At 49.1% G+C, this 26,982-nt stretch overlaps 1 long non-coding RNA gene across 1 annotated transcript in view; it reads left to right on the plus strand.

Annotated features, from left to right (window-relative positions):
- The first annotated feature begins 3,092 nt into the window (after window positions 1–3,092).
- The window catches only part of LOC123593270, a 33,618-nt gene continuing 9,728 nt past the window's right edge, over window positions 3,093–26,982 (plus strand). Inside the window, exons 1-3 of the long non-coding RNA XR_006710224.1 lie at window positions 3,093–3,183; window positions 5,336–5,402; window positions 19,048–19,136. This is a non-coding gene — a long non-coding RNA (uncharacterized LOC123593270). The remainder of the gene's footprint in view (window positions 3,184–5,335; window positions 5,403–19,047; window positions 19,137–26,982) is intronic.

The following is a 26,982-nucleotide window of genomic DNA, read 5'->3' on the forward strand; positions in this document are numbered from 1 at the left end:
GCGGCATCCGCAACGCTGTCCTGGCGCTGACCCCGCCGGACACCCCTGGAGCCAAGCCGGGGGACGGCCCTTCGCGCCGCCCGCCCTCGCGCACGCCGCCCCGCGGGGCGGGGACCACGCGGGGGCGCGTCCGAACTCCGCGTCGCAACCACCACGAACTGAACCACGGTGCGGATCGCTGCCGACTACGCACAGAGAAAAGTTGGATACTGTGCGGCCCCCCGGGCGTAACCTGCCGATGGCGTCCACTCTCGCCCTCGCTTTTCCAGCCTCCAGTTGTGGCTTCTAGGGTTTTTCCCATTACCCATTTCCAGAGTAACTGTGAACGTGAGTGGGACACTTAGTTCTGGTATTTAAAAAAAGAAAAAGAAAAAAATAAAGAAAATAAATGCCCAATGCACAACCTGTTTCCCCTCGTTGACTCCCTAGGAATTGCAAATATTATTCCCCGGTCAAGTGCAAAATACTTGTTCTTTCTGTCTTCCTGAAATCGATGTGTAATGTGGACTTTTAATTTTAAAGCGTTGACTTCTAATGTGTGTGTCTGATGTGGAAAGATGCTAAAGTTAAAGCTAGCTATATAGACTAAATAAAATGCTAAGTCACCACACCATATTACTTATTTCGTATTTACTTCTCAATAATCGCTTTCTAAATGGAACTTCTTTTGAAACTTAGATCTTTCCTCCCAGGGAACAAGTTAGTTTTACAATTCGTATTCACTACAGGCATCAGAAACAATTTTCCAACATGGCCTGCAAAACATCCGAATATTTGACGTCCTGGGCTTTAAAATATGGTATATAGAATTTATGAATCTGTAGAAGAAAAAGAATTGGAGGGAAATGTAAGTACATTTTCCGTTCGTTTTTCATGTTTACAAAGATGTTGATTTTTCACCTGAATACAGTGGGGCGCCACTTGAGATCAATTTAGAAGGTAGCGGCCAACATTTCCCAGGAAAAAAATAAAAGGCAATTTTTATAAAAGCGTCAGAATTTTCCAAAGCAGGGCCAGGGAAAAAGGAAGGATCAAAGGTAACATTTGTGTTCTGGACAATTCACAATTAAATTTTTTTTTTTCTCCCCAGATGGATGCCTTCTAAGGGCGCATGGGCCCCTTTCTTTGGTACAGGAAGAACTTAGTTGTTTCGAAAAGAAGTTCTCAAAGAACTTTGCCACCAGAAAGGTTTCACCGTCCTCGGGCTTCTGGCGACCCGGGTGGGTGGGAAACAAGAGGAAGACGCGCATCAGGAAATAGCCCCAGAGACAGCAAGTTCCAGTAAGTTCCGAGAGACCCCGCCGCACTCCCAGGCCTCTCAGGGCTCCTGTTTCAGAAGAACCACATTCCTTGCTGCTGCTGTGGGAGAAGCCACTTGGAAAGTGTGAGAAGGTCGTTCCCCTTCATCTACTCCGCAGTTCCCGCTGTGAATTTCTGGTTCCGGGAGGGAGGGCAGATCGAGGCACACATTTTTACGGCTGTCCAACTGGTCCACTTTTACCCCAGCTTCTCATCTCCTCCCCATCTCTCAGAACCTCCTTGCGAGTCCTGCGCGCGATCCTCACCTCCTCTGGGCTTGCACTAGTACGGTTCTGGAGACGTTCTGGAAGGTTCCCAAGCCCAGCCCCTGGGAGCCGCCTAGACGCGGGCTTCCGTTCTCCCTCGGCCCTGCACGCGCAGCGCAGCCTTCGCCCGCTCGCTCCGCGGGCACCAGCAGTTCCCTTCTGTGGCCCCGATGCGCGACCAAAAGCCCCTTCTCCCCAGCCACCTTCCCTTCTCAGGGTTTTGCCGGGTCCTGTCTCACCCTCCACACCCCAGCTTTAGGATCCGTTTAGCGCGTTCTGCAGGTCTGGGGTTACCTGTGTTTGGCAACAATCCGTAATAAAGGGAGCCTCTGTCACACCAAGAACTCTCCCCTTCCCGTGCCAACTCCCTCTTGCCCTTTGTGCGAACACGTTTCCAGGCCTACGTGCGTTCTTTTATTCAGTCAACAAACTTTGTGGGAGCGACAGGTGGAGCCGCCACCGAGCCCAGAGGCGGCACTCGAGGCCGACGCCGGTGTCTTCCTTCCCTGGGCCCCAGACCAGCACGGTCACAACCTGGCCCAAGCCGGCCCCCACTCTCCTACTTTTTATACTTTTAACCTAATGAAACCGTATCGAAGGATGAATTTTCAAGAAAACCGTCTATTCGGTGGGAGAGTGAATTAAACGTTGATCTCCAGTCGAACGTGGCGCTAGGGGTCCGCGCGCACAGGTGGGGCCTTCCGTGGGGCCCGCGGGGTGACCCGCCCGGCACCCCGGCCCGGGTGGTGAGGACGAGCCCTCGCTGCAGGCGGCGCGGCGCGGCGGGTCTGCGCAGGGGCGTCCGGGCGCCTTCCGGGACCCCGCTGCTGTCAAGGCCACTGCGCGGGTCTGTTGGGAACCCCTGCGTGGCGCGCAAGGCACAGCGCTTCGGAGTTGTGGGGTCGCCTTCGACCTTCGGGCTCGTCTTCTTGAAGCCGGGCTGACTCGAGGCTTCCCGAGCCGCCGGCGGGCCTGGGAGGTGCGGAGAGGCTGGGGCGAGGGCTGGAGGTAAGCCGGGGAAAGCGACTCTCCCTCGGGTCCCACCGGCTGATAATAACACTAACAACAGTAAGGATGGCGGCTAACCGTTGTCCCCCGTTCCCTGCCTGCCGGGCACTGGGTTCGCCTTTAACCCTCCCAGCACCCAGTGCCAAAGACACGCTCGAGTCCCCGTTACACAGGCAAGAAGTTTGCGAGTTGGTGAAATTGGGAAACTCGCCCCAAGACCCTTAGGCGGTGGTACCGGGCCCTATTTGGTTTTTGAACCACTAACCCTGTGGGCGCCGGCGACCTTCTCCTGCCTGGGCCTCGGGCGGGTCGCGGAGACCCGGGCCTAAAAGGATTGGGTGCCCAAACCCTCCCTCCCGGCTCCCTGCCCCAGGCTCGGCGTGCCACCAAACGCATTGCTGCCCCCAGCGTCCGGCAGCCCCCAAGCTGGCGCCGTCGGTTCCCCAGCGGCGCTCGGGGCTTCTCTGCGTAACCCGTGGGCGGAGCGGTGGGAAGGTCACGGCCTAGAGGGCACTTGGCCACGCCCAGGTCCACGCAGAACTACCAGACTCGACCCCAGACCGCCAGAGAGGAGGAGGGGGAGTCACGAGAGTGGGTTTTTCCTTCCCAGGTGGGTTTTCGTCTTCCTTCCCCTGGCGAACCCCAAGAACCCAAGTACCCCTGGACGTAGATGCCGGCGGTACTGCGACCCCCAGTCCGCCTGCGGACCCGCAGCCACCGCCCCCTCCTTGCCGCCCGCCCTCGGCGGTGGAGGCAGAAGCATCGCGGCCCCTCGCTGCCCCGCCAGCCTCCGTTTCCTCTCGGGAATCTTGACTCTGCGCTCCAGTTCGTGCCCCGCGCCCCGCACTGGATCTGGACGCGCGCAAAAGGGCCGTGATGTGGCCAGGATGCTGGGCGGCACCTGCCTGGGGACAGGCTAGGGAGGGGTGGGGAGGCTGGGCTGGGGCAGGACCAGCCCTCCGTTCACCCTCAGGTCAGAAGGTCCGGGCCCACTGGCCTGGGAGTGAAGGTGGGGGCCCCTGCGGGGAAGGACCCGGGGACTGGCGACCCGGGGACTGCGGTGGCTGAACGCGGCGAGCCTACGTGTGTCCGTCGGTGGCCAGCACGCCCCGCCTGCACGGGTGCGACGAGGCACGTCGGCGGCGGTGACGTTCTCTGCGCCCTGGCCCTGCATACTTGGGGTGTCCACAGGGTTTCAAAATATTCATGGGAATGTAGCTAGTGACTGTCTTTCATCTCCAGTCCGCCTGAACCAGAGGCCTCTGCTCCTTTCGTTCGACTTACAAGCAGTCAGGGCAGAAAGTCCAGAGAAACAGCAGAAACTAGGAGAAAAGGAGTAAGATGAAAGCTCTAGGGGACTCAGCTCTCATCCCCTCCCCTCCTCCCCACCCCCAGCGTTTAGAAAGAATATTCATGGGGCGCCTGGGTGGCTCAGTCGGTTGAGCTTCCGCACCGGTCATGATCTCACGGTTCATGAGTTCAAGCCCCGCATCGGGCTCTGTGCTGACAGCTCAGAGCCTGGAGCCTGCTTCAGACTCTGGGTCTCTCCATGTCTCGGCCCCTCCCCTGTTCATGTTCTGGCTCTCTCTGTCTCTCAAAAATAAATAAATGTCAAAAAAAAAAATTAGAAAGAATGTTCAGAACTGCCTCCCCACGTGAATATCTGATTCCAATCCGAACTGTGATCTTACTCTGCAAATGCCCACCTACCTGTCATTTCGACAAAAAGTCGTTTAGGCTTAATGGCTGTTTTTTTCATATCAGAACTGAAATTATTTAAATGTGTTTTAAGTACTCATTGATTCCATATACACCGCTTGGTTCAAAGGACTTACATAGGTGATAGCTAATAATACCAACATTTGCCACCCTCCTGCCCCAACCCCCCAAATAGACCAGAGAATCCAGTTTGAAACTCAGTTCAAGGCCAGTTCCCTGTTGCCCAGCTACTTTCACACAATCAAGGTTTATATGTCAAAATGGATGCTTGTAAGAGAAATACCTGGGTATAAACTTCATTTCTTACACTGCGGGAATATATTTATTGAAATCAGTAATTAAGAACGTTTGGGGATAGTTGTGGTTGATTCAGCTAGCGAAATGGTTTCTATTCCCAAATACAGGCAACAGAACAATGAGATTCAGTTAAATTTAAAACATTTCCTTTTCTTCAGTTACTGTTATTTTCTATGTATAGCCATGTCCATATTTATAGACATATTTATGACCAATAGTTCTTAAAATTAACATGACTATTAATGTTAATAGTCTCTTGTATAAGAGACATTGTGCCATATTTTAAGCAGTGTCTATTTTTCCCTTAAATTTTACATCTTTTTGAGATATGTACAATGGAAGCTTCCTAACGTACACAAAGTGAGAGAGATTAGTATAATTATCCTCCGTGTACCCCTCTGCCAGGCCAACCTTATTCCATCTTTAACCCTGTCACAGTCCTCTTCCTACTGGCTTATTTTGAATCAAAACCCAAATATCCCATCATTTCACCCATAAATATTTTTGAACATTTCTCTAGAAGATAGGAATTCCCTCCGTGTACCCACAATCCCATTCGCACACCTGAGTGATTCACTAATAGCATCAACATCTGAATTGTCTCAAAACTTGGTTGGTTGCACGCTAATTAGGGGCCAAACAATGATACAAATTAGGATACAAACAGCGGGCTGTACCTGGTGGTCGACACCATCTCCTGTGTCAGTGAGGTTTTTCCTCATTGTACTACATTCTTGTTGTTGCAGAAACCGGACAGTTTGTCTTAAAGAACTGGACCTTCAGGGTCTTGTGGTTACTGGCAACATCTTTCTGGTAAGGTCTTCTCAAGCATGTCCTTATTTATTTAGATTTTCGAATGTTAGCAGATATAGTATTTGTAGAGGGGCAGGGAGTAGTCAAGACGCCTTGAAGAGTCAGCTGTTGAGAGAATACATTTTTATTAGGGGAAGCATGGGTCTGGGAAGGCTTATGGGAAATTTTCCTAAATCTACAGTTATTAAAAAAAAGAGATTATTTTCTGTAGTTGCCTTAGCTGGCTCAGTCGGGGAAGCATGTGACTCTTGATCGCGGGGCCATAGAGTTTGAGCCCCATGTTGGATGTAGGAGATTGAGTACTTAAAAAGAAAATCTTTAAAAATTTTTTTTTTCAACGTTTATTTATTTTTGGGACAGAGAGAGACAGAGCATGAACGGGGGAGGGGCAGAGAGAGAGGGAGACACAGAATCGGAAACAGGCTCCAGGCTCTGAGCCATCAGTCCAGAGCCCGACGCGGGGCTCGAACTCACGGACCGCGAGATCGTGACCTGGCTGAAGTCGGACGCTTAACCGACTGCGCCACCCAGGCGCCCCAGAAAATCTTTTTAAAAAGTACATTTTCCATGTCCTTAGAGAGATACAAAATTACCAACCAAATATTTCTAAATCTAAAATTTCAGTCTAAAAATTTGAAGCCGGTCTTCTTTTGGCACGAATGGAGTTCTTTATGCCTTCAAATTCCAAAGGCATTTTATGCATCAAAATTTTATGTTCTGTATTACTTTGTATTTTAGAATGAAAAGGGGATAACATTCAGTGAGGGCCAGGATAGATATATAATAGAGCGTAGGTTCTGTGCACATGAGAAGAAAATTCACTTTGGGAGAGTTCTCAATTAAAGGGACTTGGGATGTCAAAGATATTAGATTGGACAGGAAAAAAATGAATAAGTAAGTTTAATAAAAATGGAAAGTAACCATCTTTTTGGGGGGTTCCTATTACTTTAATAAGTACACACACTAAATAAAATTTCCATTTCTATTCTTCCCTTGTATTTTGAACTTTTATGATCTCATTTGTCTCATTCTGCAGTTATTTGCAGAGGTTTCTGCTTTATGCACTCTCTGGAACACCTGTGAAGGTACAGACTAGGTCTTATCCATATTTATATCTCAAACAACTCCCAGCACATTGTCAAAAATACATGTGAAATTAACTTAAATCAATTGTATCTATAATATTGATAAGTGTGTAAAAGGGTGTTCGTGTATCGGCATAAATTTTTTAATGTTTATTTTTGAGAGAAAGAGAGACAGAGACAGAGCACGAGCGAGGGTTTGGCAGAGAGAGAGGGAGACACAGAATCCAAAGCAGGCTCCAAGCTCTGAGCTGTCAGCACAGAGCCCGACACCAGGCTCGAACTTGGGAACGGCGAGATCATGACCTGAGTCAAAGTCAGATGCCTTAACCGACTGAGCCACCCAGGCACCCCCTGTTTTTTGCCATAATTTTTAAAAAATGTTTATTTTTGAAAGGGTGTTCATATATTGGACTCTGATTTGAGCTTAGGTGGAGCTAAGTATTCAAATTACCAACATTGTTTGAAAATTATTATTCATTTAGAATAGATAAGAGATTTTAGGTAAAGCTAGATAGATCTGTATGTTTGAATACCTTAATTAGTAGGTCGCGTTTCCTAACCATTTGTTACCTGCTTGGTAAGCAGTTGGTGTTTTATATAATGCTGTTGAGTATTTTTTGTTTGCTTCAATTTCCCGATTCATTGCATGCAGCACTTAATATGATATAATATATTGTATCTGTATATGTACTTTGCATTTAATAGCTTTGGAACTATAATGCTGGAATGGATTTCCAATGGCTACTGAAACCATTTAAATAACTCCTGCAAGGAAACAGCTTTCGTTTGTTTAAAAAAAAGACAAAAATTAAAAAAAAACAACCCACCAAAACACCCTAGACTCCTGTTTTCTTAAGGACTAGTTGAGGATAGATGTCTGCGAGGACTGGGGTCCTTGGATGAAATGGATGTTGGTTCTGCCCCTTACTCGCTCTGTGATCTTGGGCAAGCAACTTAACCACTCAAAGCCTCAATTTCCCCGTCTCTCCAGTGGTGGCAATTGTAGATTTCATTGTGAGGGTTACCTGAAATAATGCATATATAGTGCTCGGTACAGTGCTTGGTGCATAAATGCTCTAGAAAGGTCAGCTGTTACTGGGTGGTGATAATAACTACGATGTGCCCCTGTGTATTGGTGGAATTTTGTCTGGCATTTTCTTTCTTATGTCGTGACAGTCTTCACATGGTGGGCATCCTTTATTGCCTGCCATGCATGGATGGTGTACCTGTTTCTTTCCTGCCAAGAGGTGCCCTGATGCAGGGCTCCTAACACTGGGGTTCAGCCTTCTGGTGTGAGGAGCAGGCCATGTGTGCCATCACTTCCCAAGGACAGACGTGGTCAGGGACACCCTTTGGGGGAGCTCTCCCTCTTTACGTAGAGCGTTGCCCTTGTCTACCCCTGGAGGCCGGCATAGTAACAGGAAGTAACCACAGAACCCCTCAAATTAGAATTCGCGCCCGTGGAGTAAGAGGAGCAACCTTCTGTTGAATCAGTCACGTGCTTCGTGGCCGCCCGGCTTCGTTTTCACTCGATATGCAGGTTTCTATTTCCCTCACGCATCCAGAAAATACTGATTGAGCAGTTACTCGGCGTGTAAGTCTTTTGCTGGGAGCAAGGGATACGGTGATGAGGACGACAGGCGAAGCCCCGCCTCCAGGCGAAGCCCCGCCTCCAGGCCTCCCAGTGCAGCCGAGGCCACAGACAAGGGAGCGGGCAAGGACACGACCGCGTGACGGGGGCACTGTGGGTAAACCTAAGGTGTTAGGAGAACACGTAAGAGGCATGAGGGCACGTGTGCAGCCCTGCAGAGGGCGTCAGGTCGCTGCCATCGCTGCCATCGGAGGTGGGGCGACCCATGGGTTCTAGTTTGTCCTCAAGAGTTCCAGTTGGTTCTGGTGGGTTCCAGTGTGTACTTGCCTTTCCCCCACTTCGTGTGCAGCCTTTCTTCCTGTCCGATGGCTCCGTCAAGCTGCGGTAACTTCCAGCCACCACCACCTGCTCTGGACTCCTTCACCGGCTCTCATAATTGCATAAAGTCTGGTCCCTGTAAGAAATCCTTTCTTCACAGGGGTTCTGCTTCTCTGAATCCTAACAGATACACACAGATACACTCCCTGATAAGGGAGCATCAGGCAGGCTGACAGGCTGCAAACAACACCTCCCCCCTCCCACTCCGGGGGATTTGTGTGATATTCCTGGGCACTCCTGGCTGCCCAAGAACAAAGGAAAGGGGTAAACAAATGGTTAAACTGACTGAGATCACAGTCCTGCAGGACCTAAGTCTCCATCACCCCTCCCTAGTGATGTGGGGAACAAAGGCAGAAGGCAAAGGCAGATAGAACTCCATTTCCTTCTAACCTGCAGCCCATTGACAAATACTTAAGGCTGGCAGAGTAAAAAGTTCTCCAGGAACTCCTTACTGTCTTTTTAATGCTTTGCTGGAGGGAAGAACCTTTACCTTAGCTTGACAATAGCTAGGCCTCCAGTATCCTGGGAGTCTTCTTTGGCGGATGAAAATCTCACTGGAAACTTCCCCTGGACTTTTCCTCCTCCCAGCCCAGCCCCATAGTATAAAAGCAGTCTCTCCTCATGGTCCCGGGGCAGCTCTTCCTGCCCACGGGTCCTGTCCCCATGCTTCAATAAAGTCACCTTTTTGCACCAAATACGTCTTCAAGAATTCTTTCTTGGCCCTTGGCTCCGGACCCCACACACCCCACTATCACCCGAAAACCTCATAAACTCCTTATGGAAATGGACCATATGGAATCCTTTTTCCTCTGGAACCTAGACCAGGGGTCATCAAATCTTGTTTTAGGCATCGTGGGCCATATGTCATCTGCCACTTTTCCTTTTCTTTTTCCCTCCCTCTTTCTTCTCCTCCCCTTCACAACCTTTCAATATGGGAGGCCATTCTTAGCTCACAGGACATGCAAATGCAGCCCATGGGCAGGCCATCGTTTGCTGCCCCTGGTCTATTCTAGACCAATAGTTATCAAAGAAATGGAACCTCACTCAGGGAGTGATATTTTGTTTTTTGGGCACAATGATTGGGAGGCATTACTGACATTTTTGGGGGTGATATTCAGGATTGAGGAACATCCTGAAATAGACCAGACAGTCCTGTCCAAGGAAGAAAACCACATGTCGTATTTGATTTGAAATCCCCAGTATCACCCCTCCTGCAACGCTCTGCATTTTAGCTGTCACTGTCATGGTGTTTTACAGGTTTAAATGCAAGCATCTGACTAGTTCACTGTCTTCTGTGTCAGTCTTACCTGAACATATGGGAAAATCTTAACCGTATTTCTGAATTTTTTTCTGTGCCTCTTCCCTCCAGGGATTCCAAATACAAAGATACTAGGTTGCTTAAAGTTGTCCCATGGCTCACTGATGCTCTTAATTTTATTTCAGTATGTTTTTTCCCTCTGTGTTTCATTTTGGCTGATTTAAAATTTTTTCTTGTCTTTCATCCTGCAATGTGTGATCTGCTGTTAATCCCATCCCGTGTGCTTTTCACTTCATACATTGTAATGTTCATTTCTAGAAGGTGCAGTTGGGTCTTTTTCTAGATCTTCTATGCCTCCAGTTACAATATTTAGTCTTTAGGTTCTGGAACATATGGAATACAGTTGTATAACTGTTCAAATGTAGACTAACTCTATAGTGTAGGTCATTTCTGGATTGTTTTTTTTTTTTTTTTATCTTCACTATGTGTCAGATTTTCTTGCCTCTTCACATCCCTGATAATTTCTGACTGGGTGACAGGCATTGTGAACTGAACTTTGTTGGGTGTCACAGACTATGAGTCTGGAGTTCTCTCTTGTCCAGCAAGAGAGCAGATGCAGGATTGAATATGAGAGAGGCCAATGTCTGGGAGGAGACAAGAGCCCTGAACAGGGGTTTCATATCCGTATTTATCGAGCGCTCAAGATCTTACACATGTGGTGAGTGTGCAAAAAACAAGATCTTACACACGCAAACATGGAGAAAGCAATCAGATAGTAACCACTAACTTGTGTGTGTGTAAGAAGCAAAGGGTCTGGGGGGCAAGTGGAATTTGTGATCTGAGTACAATCGTATATCGATGTCAGATGGAAAGTAATTTCCTGCAGGTGATATAACAAGTTCTCGTGATCCCATTATAATACCTTGCTAGCTAACCTTGGGTCCTTGCGCCCCATGGTGGCAGCTTTCCGCCCTAATCTTTTCTCTAACCCATTTTACGTAAGTAGAACCTATTTCCCCACAGTTGGGTGCTTGATAGTTGTGTATGTCTGTAACTATTGCTGAGGTTGGTTCTGTCACACTGTTAAGCTACTTGGAAAGGGTTTGATCTTCAGCTCTTGCTTTATTGGGCGCTAAGAAAAGCACCTGATCTAGGGCTGTTTTGCCCCCAACCCCAAGACAGAATCTATTTGAGTACTCTGTCCTCAGCCTCATGAATGGAGGCTTTCCACTCTGGCTGACCGCAACAGGCACTATTCCTGACCCCCTGTGAACACCCTGTGCTTTCCCTTTAATCCTGCGTGGTTCTTTGCCCAGGCTCAGGCCGTCTTCCCACACGCATGCTCTCATCAGTACTCGGCAGGATCCTGGAGGGGATGAGTATTCTGGCCACTCTGTGCCGTGCTCCCCTCCCCACTACCTCTGCTCTGCACGGTCTAGCCATCTTGGCCTTCCTGGACTCCCAGCTCTGTCTTCTCAATACGGGGAGACCTCTGTGTGATGTCTCCGCCAGCTCCCTGTGTTGCGGCCAGAAAACTGCCATGAGACAGTAAGCGAGGACAGTGGGAGGGCTCCCCTAATTTGTTTCCCGCCTCTGGGGCATCACTGTCCTTTGTCGCTTGGTTCTAGTGTCTGGGAGACTGTTGCTTCATATATGTTGTCTAGTTTTCCAGTTGTTTCAGGTGGGTAGGTGGAGGGGTAATTTTGGTCTCTTTTGCTCCCTTTTGGCGAGAGGTAGAATCATTTACCCAAGCCCTTGTACACCAAAAGACATGTAATTTTATTTTAAGTTACTTTCCCTTTAAATCTCATTTACCTTCCCTCTGGGACATTTACATTGATTGTTTAGAAATTCCTTTCTTTTCAGGTTCTATCCTCAATTCTGTTGAAGTAGCCTCTGTTAAGCAAAGGGGAATTGGGTGTGAGGAGTAGAATTGCAGCTGTCACACGTAGATTACCTTACCATTCACTGTGTGTAGGGAGACAGTTTGGGGAGGGAGAGGGGGTGCTGTTAATAATTACATCAGGATCATGGTCCAAACGAGAGTGTCCCAGGCAGCCTGGGACAGATTGGTACCCCACCTCTACTCTCCCTATGCATCATCACTTAATTCCACAGCCTTTACTGAGCCCGCTCTGTGCCAGGTGCTGGCATTACCAAGATCAATTAGGCTGAGTCCTGCCTGAAGCACTTGACAAAGAGGGAGGAAGCAGTTTGTACGATCTGCTGTGATCTGTGCTCTGAGAGAGCACGAGGCACTGATGAAGGCCCAGTGGAGGGAACGTGTAACTCCAGTAGTGGTTAGGCAGCTTCTGGAGGAAATTAATTTTTTTAATGTTTATTTATTTTGAGAGAGAGAGAGAGAGCATGAGCGGGGAGGGGCAGAGAGTGAGGGAGACAGAGAATCCCAAGCAGGCTCCGCGCTGTCAGCACAGAGCCCTATGTGGGGGCTTGAACGCCCGAGCTGTGAGATCACGACCTGAGCTGAAGCCAAGAGTCGCACGCTTAACGGACTGAGCCACCCGGGCGCCCCAGGAGAAGGGTCTTGAAGTCTGCTCACTGGGTACTAGGGATAAGAGGTCGGAGGGAAACAGTGTTCTCTGTGTTGAGGCCAAGAACCAAAGGAACTCATGTGTGATTAGAGGGTCATTCTCATTGGCCACATGCAGGGCCGAGAGGAAAGGGGGGTAGAAGGCAGTACTTACAGAAATAGAGTTGAGTATTTAGTGCTCACTTACACCATGCTGGATGCAGTTCTGGGCACTTTAAACGTTTCATCTTTACAGCAACCCAGTGAGCAGAGGTACTATTATTATCCCCATTTTACAGAGGAAGAGTCTAATCTGAGATACAGAGAGGGTAAGTACCTCACCCAGGGCCACACAGCAAGTATATGGTAGATCTGGGAACTGAATCCAGAGTCCCTTCACTCGAAACTCCTGAAAGCCAGATGCTGAGAAGCTTTATTATTCTAAGCCAAGCTGTGCTAAAGACAGTCCTGTGGGCAACCGGAAGCTTCTAAAGCATTTGAAGCTGGAAATTGCTGATCTCAAATTGGCATAAGAAAGCTCTCCCCTTGGGGCGCCTGGGTGGCTCAGTCAGTTAAGTGTCTGAGAGAGACAGATCAGAGAGAGACAGGAGAGAGGAATAGGAGACAGGAGAAAGACAGAGAGACAGGAATAAAGAGATTTTTCCCCCCAAAGAGGGGTTGTCTTGAACATGTTACTCTGCCAATGAATGGAGCCCTAGGGACGGAGTGGTTAAGGTTTCCGGTCTGGGAGCAAGTAATTAATTTTTGGTGCGAGCCCCAAGGGGCTGGAGCCCAGGTGGAGGGTCCGGGGTGGGGGGGTGGGAGGGGGCGGGGCCAGGTTCCAGGGCAGAGGGGACACAAAGCTGGGCGGGATGAAGCGTGACAAGGCAGCGTGTCCGTGCCTGTTGGAGGTGCTCAGTTAAGGGAATCAAGAGCACATGTTGAAGTGAGCAGCTGAAACGACAGCTTGTGAGGCGAGTCCTCCTTTGTGGGGAGAGGATTAGTTCAGGATTCTGGCCACGGGAGCCCAGAAGAGGCGACGGGGAGTCTGTTCGTGCCTGTCACACGGGTTTGGGGGAGCAGTTCCAGCATCCACCGGGAGAATGGGGGAATGGGCGAGGAGACCAGAGTGGGGAGCCCGGCCCTCAAGGGTGCCAGGCCCTGCTGGGAGACAAGTCTTCACCCAGCGCTGTTGTGACTTTCCGGGTCATAATGGTCCTAGATGCGGCAATCCTGGGGAGTCGCTATGGCAAAGGGCGGAGGTAAGCACCAAGCCCCAGTGCTGAGATGTGAAGGGGCTTCTCTGAGATACCCCAGGTCTGGTAGGGCTGGTGGAGGCGGGTGGAAGAAGCCACCTGCTCTTTCCAGGTCGGCAGGGACTTGGTTTCCGGGAGAGCCGTCTTCAGCAGCCTTGGGCTGCGAGCCTGGGCCAGAGTCCCGAGGACGAACGCCGGAAGTGAAAATCACAGCCTCGGGAGCCCCTCCGGCCTCTCTTCTGCTTCAGCTCCCCTCTGCCCCTTAATCTCAGAGGCCAAGGAGCCAGGAGGTGGGAGGAGTCATTATTCCCAACGAAATCTCTAGCGTATTCTGTCCATCCCACGGAGGGACAAGCTGAGAACAGCGTAAGAATCTTCTCAGAGCTTATTTCTGCCACATCAGTTTGGGGCTCCTAGGAAGGAGCCTTTTCTGCATCAGACTCTTACATTGTTGTGGGGATCCTGGCCAAAAATCTGAGCAGATGAAAGCCACTGTAGGAGACCGGAAACCCTAACCCTTGATTGGTGTAGAGCAGCCGAGCCCTGCGTTTTGACACACGGACTTCCAGGAGCTCTCTGCGCCTAGAACGATGGTCCCCCACCGGGGGCAATTTCGTCCCCCAGGGGACATTTGGCAATGCCTAAGGACATTTTTTTTCCCTCCTGTTTTTAAAAATCGTGGCAAAATACACATAAAATTTAGCATGTTGACCCTTTTTCCGTGTATTGTTCGTGGCATTAGGCACACCTGTTACGCAGCCGTCACCACCGTCCATCTCCAGAACCTTCTCCAGAACCTTTTCATCTGGTCCCTTTTCAAAAATGACTCCACATTCCTTCCTCCTCTCCAGCCCCTGGCAACCACCGTTGTGCTTTCTGTCTCTATGCATCGGATCACGACCGGGGAAGGGGTGCTGTTAACACCCAGAGAGTAGAGGCCAGGGACGCCCCTCTGCGATGCAAGGGACAGCCCTCACCGCACAACATCTTGCAACCCCGAGTGTCACTGGTACCGGGGTTGAGAAACCCTGAGATCAGGTTCTGTTCTCAGGCTCACAGCTGTAGCATATCGGTCAGCAGGCATCAGTTTTGCCGCAGAGTTTCACCCAAAAGCGTTTGATTTTTGCTCTCACATGGGGCATCCTGAGTCAGCAACCCAGGCGGCGAGAAGTGTGTGACTTTAATGCACGTTCTATGGGCCCCATCAAGTCACAGGCCCATGCCTTATTCCAGAGGAAGTCAGGAAGTGCATTTTTATTCTGGGCCCATCGGAAAGACAGCCACCACGAAGTCCTGGCAGTTAAAACGAAACTTCCTGGTGTTGCGTCTGCTGGGTGTGCCGGTGGGCAGCAAGCCCTCCACGGAGTGCCCGGGCTGTGGGTCACCGGAAGCTGTGGCTGCAGGCGCTGGGCCCAGGGCGCTGGGCCCAAGGGGGCGGCGGCTCCCTTCCTCCACATCTTATGTCTTCCTGTCCTGCTGTCAGATTGGCCTCTGCTCTCCTTCCAGATTTTCTGTTTGCTTCTGTTCCAGCTCCCGTTTGGAGCCTCAGTTGATCTCCTTCTTCAACTGAAGACCCACCTCTTCTTTTAGGCTTGGGATTGTCTCCTTTTTGGCCTCGCAGAGTCAGGTAATCCGGGGGGGACTATGTTTGGCACATCCTGGTGCTTCCTGGGAGCTCTGTCTTTGCGACTTTGGCCTAAAGGCTTTTACATTACACTGACTTCCTTTCTTTTTTCCTTCTTTCTTTTTTCTTTCTTTCTTCTTTCCTTCTTTCTCCCTTCTTTTTCTTTCTTTCTCCTTTCTTTTTCTTTCCTTTCTTTTTTTCTTTCCTTTTCCTTCTCCTTTTCTTTCCTCTTTTCTCCTTTTCTTTCTTTCTTTCTTTCTTTCTTTCTTTCTTTCTTTCTTTCTTTCTTTCTTTCTCTTTTTTAAACAGACTTTATTTTTTTCAAGCTCTTTTAGGGTCACAGCAAACTTAGGTGGAAAGTACAGATATTTCTCATATACCCTCTGCCCCTCGCACATGCATAGCCTTCTCCACTATCAACACCCCCACTAGCATGGGACATCTGTTACACTGGTGAACCTCCACCAGTTATCGTTATCATTATCACCCAAAGTCCCTAGTTTATAGCGGGGTCCGCTCTCGGTGTTATATATTCTTTGGGTTTCGGCAAATATGTGATGATACGTATCCACTTTATAGTATCATAGAGAACAGTGTCACTGCCCTGACAGTCCTCTGTGCTCTGCCCTACTCATCCCTCCCTCCCCCAAGCCCTGGGGACCTCTGATCTTTTCTTTTAAAAAAATTTTTTTTTTCAACGTTTATTTATTTTGGGGACAGAGAGAGACAGAGCATGAACGGGGGAGGGGCAGAGAGAGAGGGAGACACAGAATCGGAAACAGGCTCCAGGCTCTGAGCCATCAGCCCAGAGCCCGATGCGGGGCTCGAACTCACAGACCGCGAGATCGTGACCTGGCTGAAGTCGGACGCTTAACCGACTGCGCCACCCAGGCGCCCCTCTGATCTTTTCATTGTTTCCACAGTTTTGCCTTTTCCAGCATACGATGCAGTAGTGTTTTCAGATGGGACGGGCGTCTTTCTCTTAGTCACATGCATTGAAAGTGCTTCCTTGTCTTTTCCTGGCTTGCCAGCTCCTTCCTCTGTACTGTTGAATCTTATTCCATCACCTGGAGGTACTGAAGTTTTCCACTCACCTGCTGAAGGATGACTTTGTTGCTTCCAGGTTGTGGCCACTTTTCAGAAAGTGATTTAGTAGCAACAGCCCTGAGGCTCAGGCGATTTGGAGGAAATTTCAAATATTTAAAGGAGTAGGTTCTTATCCTCCATCCAATAGGTCATTGTTGGTTTGTTTGGTTGGTTTAAAAAAATTTTTTTTTAATGTTTATTTATTTTTGAGACAGAGAGAGACAGAGCATGAACAGGGGAGGGTCAGAGAGAGGGAGACACAGAATGTGAAACAGGCTTCCAGGCTCTGAGCTGTCAGCACAGAGCCCGACGCGGGGCTCGAACTCACGGACCGTGAGATCATGACCTGAGCCGAAGTCGGCCGCTTAACCGACTGAGCCACCCAGGCGCCCCGGTTGGTTTTTTTAAAGCTTGATGGTTTTTCATCCTGGCTGCACACTAGACTCACTGGAGAGCACTTCAAAATCCTCTAGTGCTGGGGCTCCTGGGTGACCCAGTCGGGTAAGCATCTGACTCCTGGTTTCGGCTCAGGTCATGATCCTCAGTTCATGGGTTGGAGCCCTGTGTCGGGCGCGGTGCTGATAGCGTGGAACTCTGCCCCTCCCCCATGCACATGCACTCTTTATCTTTCTCTGTCTCAAAGTAAATACTCTGATGCCCAGTTCCATTTCAGACAATTCTAAATTGATTGTTTGGATTTTTTATGTGCCACCAGGATTGGAAATCATTTTGCACAGAACTCATCCTGGGTGGTATCAATCTCCTTAGAAATCAGAGACTCTCTGTTTTGATAGGGCAGGTGATGAGTAACTCCTGGTCTTACAACTTTTTGCCTTTTCTCCACGATGCCACCTGGAACCGTAGGGACCTCAATTGAATCAAAAGTGTATTCAAGTGTATGAGAAGATTTTAAGCTATTTTTTAAAAATCTTGACCTTGCTGGAGGTGCTCTCAAAACCGACTTCCCACAAGAGAGTGAAAACAATGGCTGTCATCACTTAGGGACTACTGTGTACCGTGCATGGAACTGAGCACTTCATGTATAATATTCAAAATTCTTTTTCTTTTTAAACTCCAGTTTTCATCCATTATCAGTGTGACAATTCATGTGGAAGCTTACATAAAGTAAGAGAAAGTGGGTTTTTTTTTATACCTTGCTATTAAATGTGGAAATTTGTTTTTCTAAAACCAATATGTATTTTCTATTGTTAACTTTTTAAAAGATTCTTAAATGCAGGTGTAATTGACATAACATCGTGTTCGTTTCAGGGGCACAGTGTAATGATTCGATATTTGTATGTTGTGAAATGATCCCCGCAATTGTCCCGTTGATATCCACCGCCATGCGTAGGCACGTCTTTTTTTTTTTTCTTGTGATGGTATCTTTTGGTTCTTGACATCAGCGCATGAGACTGATATTAGCGTCTATGTTTTGCAGCCCAGGAAATGGTGGTCTAGGAAGGCTAAGCAAGATCGCACAGGTTGTAATTCACAGACTTGGGCTTCAAAGCCCCATCCAAAAATTCAAAACTCTTTTTATTACGTCACGCAGCATAAACTTGAGGCAGTTCAGCACAATTTGGAGTCAAGATTTTCCCGCCAAAATAGAAGTACTCAAGTTTGCATTTCTGAGCAGAATGTTTATGGCTTCCTGTTTACTCATCAGCACCTCCAGGAGCATTAGGGGCCCTCTGACAGCAGCCATGTACTGAGCCATGATGTTCACTGGGTGATAGTTTTTCCAGGCTTCCAGCTTCCCTAACCCTAGTCTATGCTGTTTTAGCCTCAGAAGGCATATCCCTGATGAGGTTATTTCAGATATAACTCTAGAAAACCCTTCACAGGAAAAAGTGTTAACTATTATGCCCTGCACTTGTATTGAGGGATAGCCTCTAACAAGGTCCAGGGGCAAAAAAATATATGAATGAAAGAATGGGCGTTCTTCAGAGTGGGTGTGAGAGTGATTTTCAGAGGAGGGAAGGAGGAGGCTCACGTGCCAACTTGGGGCAGAATAATAAGGAGCAGGACTCAGTAATGGAGACCCCAGTGGTGACTTCAGACTTTGGACAGAAAGGACGGGGGCTGTGGGTGGTGATTTGGTATAAAGGTTGGAGGGTTGGAGAGTAGAGGGTTGGGGGGTTGGGGGGTTGGAGGGTAGAGGGTTGGAGGGGAGGGGGTTGGAGGGTTGGGAGGTTGGAGAGTTGGGGGGTTGGAGGGGAAGGGGTTGGAGAGCTGGGGGCTTGGGGGGAGGGTGTTGGAGGGTAGGGGGTTGGAGGGTGGAGGGTTGGAGGGTAGGGGATTGGAGGGTTAGAAGGTTGGAGAGGAGGGGGTTGGAGGGTAGGGGGTTGGAGGGTTGGGGGGTTTTGGGGTTGGAGAGTTGGGGGGTTCGGGGGAGGGTTTTGGAGGGTAGGGGGTTGGAGGGTGGAGGCTTGGAGGGTAGGGGGTTGGAGGGTAGAGGGTTGGAGGGGAGGGGGTTGGAGGTTTGGGGGTTGGGGGTGTGGGGAGTGGTCTTGGAGCTGTGTTTGCATAGCAACCACACTGTTTCCACTCCCATCGTGTATTTATATGTGGTGACTTTTGGAACAGGTCACCGGAGTCTCTTTGAAATTTGTAGGGGTCTCTCTTCTGGTGACGATTCTTCTCCGATTTTCTTTTTCCTATGGGCTTATGTCATTCAAAATCCCCTTCACAGTTTTGGAACCAAATAGACACAAAGAGTTGTGTTCGTTCTCCCACGTTTCTCCATAGGACTTAGGAGTCTCTCGGTCCTGCTCTGTATGTGGATATTTGTGTATTTCTCCCTCTCTCTTTCTCTCTCTCTCTCTCTCTCTCGGCAGAAATGCCAGTCACAGGCCTTCATGAGATTGTGTTGCTGACTTCAGGAATGTTTGGACTGGGCTGGAGTGGCCAAAACATGTTCTGAGAGGTGAGTGTACCTTGTTAGGAAAGGGGAGTGTCCACATCACATAGAGTCAATGGGGCTTGAACAGGACACAGACAATGAGGTCAGGGACAGATCAAGGACAGATGCCTGAGGAGAGTGAGGCCACAGAGTTCAGGATCCAGATACCGTAACCACATCGAGCACCTCAGCGACTCCTGTGCGTGGCCAGCAGGTATGGAGTGAGTTCAAGGCTCAAAGCCAGGCCACGCTGGTTTTAAGTCTTGAGGCTGGTGTGTATGTGAGTGGAGTCCAAGCTTCAGGGAGATGGGGTTTGAGGGGAACCACCACACCCAGCTTACTCCAAGGATCAACACTAGCAGCCTTTGGAGGACTCTGAAAAAGCTCTCAGTGGATTCGTTTTTGGTGAAAACTGTTTCGTAGAATTAAAGCAGGTTGGCTAGTTGGCTGCCTCTGCCCCAGAAGCCCTGTGCTAGGGAGCGAGCTGGTCTCCTTGACTCCCAGCGGTATGATTTTCTGGGGCATCCGACTGGTTGATTTGCAGTGACGTGTATCTCCATGTGGCCAAAGGGCCTTGCTTAGGTTTGAATCAAAGGATGTTAAAGCTGAAAATAATCTAAAAAAATCTTCTAGTTGAGGGCTGGCAAACTGGATTCATTGTGAAGGTCGTCTCTGACAGTTGGTAGGAGCTGCTGAGGGCACTGGGTGGGGTAAGACCCTTGAGTCTCGCCTAGATGAGAAAAGAACCACGGTCTAATTACTGGCGAATTAGTTGCAAGAAACACGGCTTTGCCAGGAATGGAAGGAAGTTATGCTAAGGGTGTGGGGGAAAAAAGATCAGCCTGTCATAGACGTGGCAGGATGCAGGTGTCCCAGCAAAGTTGGTAGGAGAAGTGAACAAATAGGCAGATCTAGAAAAAGGATCCATAGCAATGTAAAATACCATAGCTTTCATCTGAGGGACCTATTTCCTGTTAGGTCTCCACCTCCCCCCCCCCCCCCCCCCCATGACCCTGCTCTCAGCTGGTGAACTCTCAACACAAAATCACCTGCTCGCTGGGGTTTGTGCTTGCCTCCTGCCTTAGTGGGTTTGAGCCGCTGAAACACAGTAGGTGGTGTAGCTTATCAGACGTGTATTTCTCACAGTTCTGGTGGCTGGGAATTCCAAGATCAAGGTGGATTCAATGTCTGGTGAGTGTTCTCTTGCTGGTTCATAGACCATCCTTTTCTCGCCGCTTCATATGGCGGAGGGCGCTCTCGGGGGTCTCCTATAAGAACACTAATCCCGTGCATGACGGCTCGGCCCTCATGAGCTCCCCAAAGCCCTGCTTCCTAATGCCATTTCGTTGGGGGTTAGGTTCCAACAAATGACCCTCCTGACCTTATGATGCAGAGTGGCAGGAAGTGCCCAGGTTTTACTCCCTGGCACGGGGAAAGGGTGGAGGCGGGCCTGAGGGACAAGAGGGCAGTTCTTTGGGACAACTGGTGTATAATCTGTTGGACCATCTGTGAAGTTCAAGGCCATGCGACTCTTACTGTTGATTGAGCTTTGCCCTTGTTTGCCAACAATGGTACAGGGATTCAACTTCCTCTGATCTTCCTGAGCCCCCTCCCCCACCATCTCCCCTGGATTCCACCTGCCGCATTTCCTGTTACTGAATGTCAGTTTGTTTTTAAATCTCATGCAGATTCAGTTTCCACGACCTGCCCTGCCCCCACCACACTGCGGACCCTGAAGTTAATTTTCAGATAGACAATCTGGAACTACCTTTGCATTCATTCAAAAAGAGGACCAGGTCAGCTTCCAGTCCTTTGTAGAACTGTCACATTACGCCTTGTTTTCAGCCAGGTTGCTGTGCTCCAAGGATAGAAAAATACATCTGGTAATAGAAATAGCAGTCCTTTTTAAAAAAATGTTTTTTATCTATTTTTGAGAGAGAGTGGGGGAGGAGCAGACAGAGGGTCTTTAGCAGGCTCGGTGCTGACATGGGGCTTGAACTCATGAACCTGACCTGATCCTCTTTTTGAATGAATGCAAAGGTAGTTCCAGATTGTCTATCTGAAAATTAACTTGACCTGACGAGATCCTGACCTGAGCTGAAATCAAGAGTCGGATGCTGAACCGACTGAGCCACCCAGGCGCCCCTAAAAATAACAGTCTTAATAACTCACCCTTATTTATCATGTATCAGCTACTATCTAAACCTTTAAATATAATTCAAACATAACTTTCACTAAGATATATAATGTATATACTTGCATATATCATTTCATTCAATCTTTATGATAACCCTTTGGGGCCAGGACTGTTGTTAACTCTAATCTACTGAGCCTCGGGCCCATTAAGTAGCCAAAGGTTGCATAGTTTGTAAGCAATGGGGTTCAAAGTGGAGCCCTGTTCTGAGAATGTGCACGTTGGGGATGGTATGGTGAAGTCAGTGTGGCCACAGGAGAAATGAGGAGAATTGACAGGAAGAAGCTTATACTTACAGGTCTTGGCGGGGGGGGGGGGGGTGTCACTGCATGCCGCACAGAATCATGGGACAACCAGCAGGGTCATCTGGGGGCAGAAGACAGGAGCAAGGGGAGAATGTAGGGCATATCTTTTTTGTTTTTAATGTTTGTTTATTTGTGCAAAGGAGAGAGACAGAGAGAGAGAGAGAGAGAGAGAGAGAGAATCCCAACCAGGCAGCATATTGTCAAGTGCAGAGCCTCACATGGGGCTCGAACCCATAAACTATGATCATGACCTGAGCCGAAATCAAGAGTCGGACGCTTAACCGACTGAGCCACCTAGGTGCCACTAGGGCCCAGCCTTTACTGGGATTTCTGGTGGACGGGCAAGGCAGGGCACAGTAAGTAATTTGAATAATTTGGGAGGGTGTTGGGCTCTAGACTGGTCCCCAGGTATCTGGTACCTGGCCCTGGGACGATTAAGGCAGAGGAATATTGTTTCCTGGGGTGTAAGAGCCACTTCAAGGAAGGACGGCTCTGGGCTGGTTAATTTGCAGTCCAAAGGTTGGGCCCTTTGCTATCACTAAGAATTGATAGGACCTAGGACAGGCCCAGGCGCTCTCCTTAGTTAGCATGGCTTTTGATGAGGTCAAAACATCATAATATTCAGGAAGCAGAAAGTACACACGATACAGACCTCAGTTGTCTGGCTGCAGGTCTGGAGACTAATCTGCCTTCGGTGCGTCCCAGGAGGGTGGCCTGGGTGCGCACACGCTCACGGGGCGGGGGTCTGCCGCCCTATAGACCGTCACAAGCGCCTCGATGGGGCGCTCAGTTGCAGAACGAGGGGAAAGCTTTCTAACCGGGACTGAAGATTTTTGGAGCTGACCCGGAGCTCCAGCAGGCAGATGCTGGCAGGTAAAGGAAGGGCATTCTGGGCCGACTAGCGCCTCTGGGTCTGGGTCAGGGAAGGGCTGAGAGGCCTGGAGAGTGTTACAGGGGGTGAGGAGGCAGAGAGAAGCCTGTGGGCTGGGGTAGGGGTAGGGGGTAGGGGTCTGTCACTGAATGCCAGGTTAAAGAGTTTTAGTTTGTTCTGCCTGTCAGGAGGAATAATGCAAGAATGGCACACCCGGAAGGGGCACGAGCAAGAAACCTGGTTCATGCTTCTGGTTTCATACAGGAGGAAACCGAGGCCCAGGGTCGCACGGGTGACAAATGGCCACCGTTGCAAATCCGTGTACAGGACGGAGTTTGAGGACCAGGCGGGCCCCTGTGATGACCACTAGTGGGCAGGAACTGGGGACCCATGGGGGATCCAGACTGGGGCCAGGAGGCTCATGGGACACCATTTGGAACTAAGGAAAGAAACTGAGGCAGGAGCTGTGTCGTACCTGGTTGTATGAGGACAGGGAAGGCAGAGGCCCTGGCGGCGCAGCCGGGGAAGACGAGACAAGAGACGGAAGAGACTGAGAGCCTGTGGCCCCAGAGAAGCCAAGATTCAAAGGAAGCCTCGAGGAATTTCAGAGTTTGAGCTGGTGGCTCTCATTGCTGCAGAACACCTGACTGCCAGGGGTTGAGGGGAGGAGGGAGGAGACCACACAGGGTGGTGGGGGGGGGCACAGACAGAGATCTCCGGGTGTTGGCGGGAGTCCGAGAGGAGAGGGAGACCCTGGAGGGAGAGGCAAGTCCAGGACTGTGTCTTCAGGAGGGAGAAGTGAGTCTTGTTCGGTTTGGGGGAATGAGCTCATCTTGCATAATGGGCTTAAAGTTTTCTTTTGCCTTCATCCCTGATTCTTCCTGTCTTTTATCTTTGAAGCAGGGATCAGAAAGAATTTGTCGTAGGTTTATGAGGATTAATGGGAAAATGCACTGGGTAATGCTGAGTACGGTGCCTGAAACATTAGAAACACGTTAGTTAACACAGGGTAGTCATTTTTAATATTTTATTGCTGCACATTCATGAAGGGCTCACTCTAGAATCTTGAGAAAAACACTGCTTACCTTTTAAATCCTGGTATCTTACGTTTATCACTATACGGGGGTACGGTTGATAAATAGGATTTCACATGTTTTGAAAGATTGGGCTGGAAAGAGGCCCCAAGAAGCATCCTTTTTATCGCTCCTGTACATGTGGAAATTATACATTTTAATAATTAAGTGCTATTGTATGAGCCAAATTCCCTCCTCATCGGCGTTGGTGGGAGTTTCCCTCTTGGGAGAGAGAATTTGGTTTTGGACTTAGTACTCACATCTGCAAAAGGAGTTAAGAGGAGCTGGGACAGGACATTCTCTGATAAGCAATTTGTTTTTGTTTCTGTTTTTTTTGTTTTGTTTTGTTTTGATCTGTAATCTGTAATCCAAGATTAGGGTAACTTTTGTTATTTATTAAAAAAAAAATACTTGTCCATAGGCTGGAATGATCTTGTTCAAGCAATGATAAATCAGAGATGACAGACGTTTCTATTGGAGTCGCCCTTCTCTGTGCTTTTTGGTGCAAACTCCATATAAAAGGGCTGAAAAAAGGGGGTAGGAGTGAGGTATGGTCAGGAAACCAAAGGACAAACTCTTTTTCTTTTTAAGGAAGACACCTGTGATGCCAGCTAGTGAGCTCTGCCACATGGGGCGGAAAGGAATTAGTTACAGTCCTAAAAGAGGGATAAATGCATCTGGTGTCAGATTAACTCCAACAAACAGTCTTGCTTCGTCCCAAATGCTCTGACTCAAAAGCATGCTGATTTCAGCGTGAGAAACAGATGCGTGAAGACGACGTCTCCATAAGCAAAGTGTGGTTGTGCATCTTAGATGAACATAAAGCAACATCGATAGGGCTTAAAAACACGATGGGGAGTGCAAGGATAAGAAAAAAAAAAGACTTATGATAGGGTGCTGTTATTTAATTTAAAGCCACACATGCATGTGCGTTAGCCCTATTTTTTTTTTTTTTAAGAAAAGGGATTTAAAAAATTTATTTTAATGTTTATTTATTTTTGAGACAGAGACAGAGCATGAGCAGGGGAGGGGCAGTGAGAGCGGGAGGCACAGAAACTGAAGCAGGCTCCAGGCTCTGAGCTGTCAGCACAGAGCCCAACGCGGGGCTCGAACTCACAAACTGCGAGATCATGACCTGAGCCGAAGTCGGAGGCTTAACCGACTGAGCCACCCAGGCGCCCCGCCCTACCTATTTCTACAGAGACACATCATTTAAGGACATCTATGTAATGTGGGAGAGAGGTTGCCTACGAGGAAGGGAGGGGAGGGGTGTGGGGATCAGAAATAAAAGGAGAATAAAACGAGAGAGGGGCTTTGCACAGACCGATAATGATAACGTGCTGTGGATTCACTCTGGTTTTATTTTATTATTTTTTTAAACTGTGATTGTAAAAAAGTCAACTCTTGTAGCCGGTGGTCTTCTCGTTGTGGCCGGAGAGTCAGTCTGATGCAAAGGCGAAGAAATTTCAAGCAGACGCGCTGTCCTAGTGGCAACGGGTTCGAGGGATTCCTCAGAGCGCTTTGGGACGGCTTCCAGAGGAGAAACAAAGGAACTTCGGTTTCAGCCAAACGTCAGAAGCAGGGCACCGCGTGCAGCGGAACTCCAGGGGGCGCTCGTCACACAAGCAGGGTTGGCTCCCTCCTCCTCCGCCTGGGCGAGAACCCTGGGCCGCCTCCTGCTTTTTCGGGGGCTGCTCGGGAGATTTTTACCACTTCTGTTGAGACCTCGTTCTGGTGGAAAAGTTATTTGCTGAGGATGAAAGCAAGCGAGGTGGGAACTACCTCATGGCATTTTTTACATGGAGATATTTCACAGGTGAAACACCTTAAATATTTTGGAACTCAGTTTTTTAATTTTTCTATCCTTAAGATGCTGGCTTCAACCACAGCATGTATATTGGCCTAGGAAAGTTCTTCGAGTGAGTTTGAGCTTTGATCTCCTGTGGACCGTCTTGCTCCCAGGGATTCCCCAAACGTGGTCCTTGGACCGGCAGTACCAATATGGACCTTGTTAGAAGTGCACATTCTCAGGCCCCACAAGGACCTCTTGAACCACAAATTCTGGGGCAGGGCCCGGACCATCTGGTTCTGAGGCAGTCAGAGTTCTAGAACCACTGCTCTAGACCCCTGTTTTATAAACTTGGCTGTACGGGCTTTCCTCGTTACAACCCGCCAGCTTTCTTGTAAGCTGAGGAGTTTTTAAAAACTCCTGGGCCAGTTTAAAAACTCCTTACCCAGAATCTCTAGGAGGTAGGGTCCAGATTTCAGTATTTTTTGTTTCCCCAGATGGTTCGAGTGTGCTGCCGAATTAGAGAACCATTGGTCTGCACCTCTCAGGGCTTCTCAACCCTTAACGCTCACTTGGATCAGCTAAGATCGTGATAAAATGCAAGTTCTGATTGAGTAGGCCTGGGGTGGGGCCCAAGCTTGTGCGTTTTTTACAAGCTTCCAGGGTATACCGGATGCTTCTGGATTGTCATCCACGCTTGGAGAAACAAGAATCTAGGGAGCAGAGGAAAGGGCATTAACTGAGAGTTAGTAGATCCGGTGTTTGAAGGCGGAGGAGGGAGGACAGTCTTCCCACTGAGATGGCACTTTGAGACCAGAGGACAAAGCAGGCGACTCCATAGGGCACACACAGGGTTTTGGTCTGGATAACTTACTCAGAGGGGGGGTGGGGCCGGTGACAACCCAGAGCTATACCACCATTCTCCACAAAGACTGGACCTTGGTCCACAGATTTTATAGGGCAAGGAGACCTGCAGAAGGGAGGGGTAGTGGGTGCACAGGGTTCACGTGCACCTAATTGTGATCTGTGGCACCATCGCTGTGTCAGGAAGAGGCAAGACTGTGTTATTTTTAACAAATTTATGGAGGGCCAAAGGAAGACTCCCCCCATCCCGGCCTTGGTGGGTATTTCTAAGGTATGTACCTCAATCCCCAGGCGGCCCAGAACAAATAGCCCCAAGAAAGGACATGACCAAGATGGAGGGCCAAAGATGGGGTTGGTATGAGGCACCCAGGTGGCTCAGTCGGTTAAGTGTCTGACTCTTGATTTCGGCTCAGGTCGTGATCTCACAGTTTGTGGGATCGAGTCTCACATCAGGCTCTGCGCTGGCAGCTAGGAGCCTGATTGGGATTCTCTGTCTCCCTCTGTCTCTCTCTGCACCTCCTCCGCTCATGCTCATGAGTGTCTGCACTCTTTCTCTCTCCCTCCCTGAAAATAAATAAACTTAATAAAAAGATGGAGTTGATATTGTCAGCACTCCTGTACCTGGCTTCCCAGTTATGGTTTGCCTTTATCTGGCCGCCATCTTGTTTGGACTGCCACCTTGGTTCTCTGGGTAGGTCCTTACCTACCTCAGAGGGATGTTGAGAACACTGAATGAGTAACGCAGAGTTGTTTCCCAAAGTGAGTGCCTGTACC

The sequence above is a fragment of the Leopardus geoffroyi genome, chromosome D4 (assembly GCF_018350155.1).
Source record: "Leopardus geoffroyi isolate Oge1 chromosome D4, O.geoffroyi_Oge1_pat1.0, whole genome shotgun sequence".
Lineage (NCBI taxonomy): Eukaryota > Metazoa > Chordata > Mammalia > Carnivora > Felidae > Leopardus > Leopardus geoffroyi.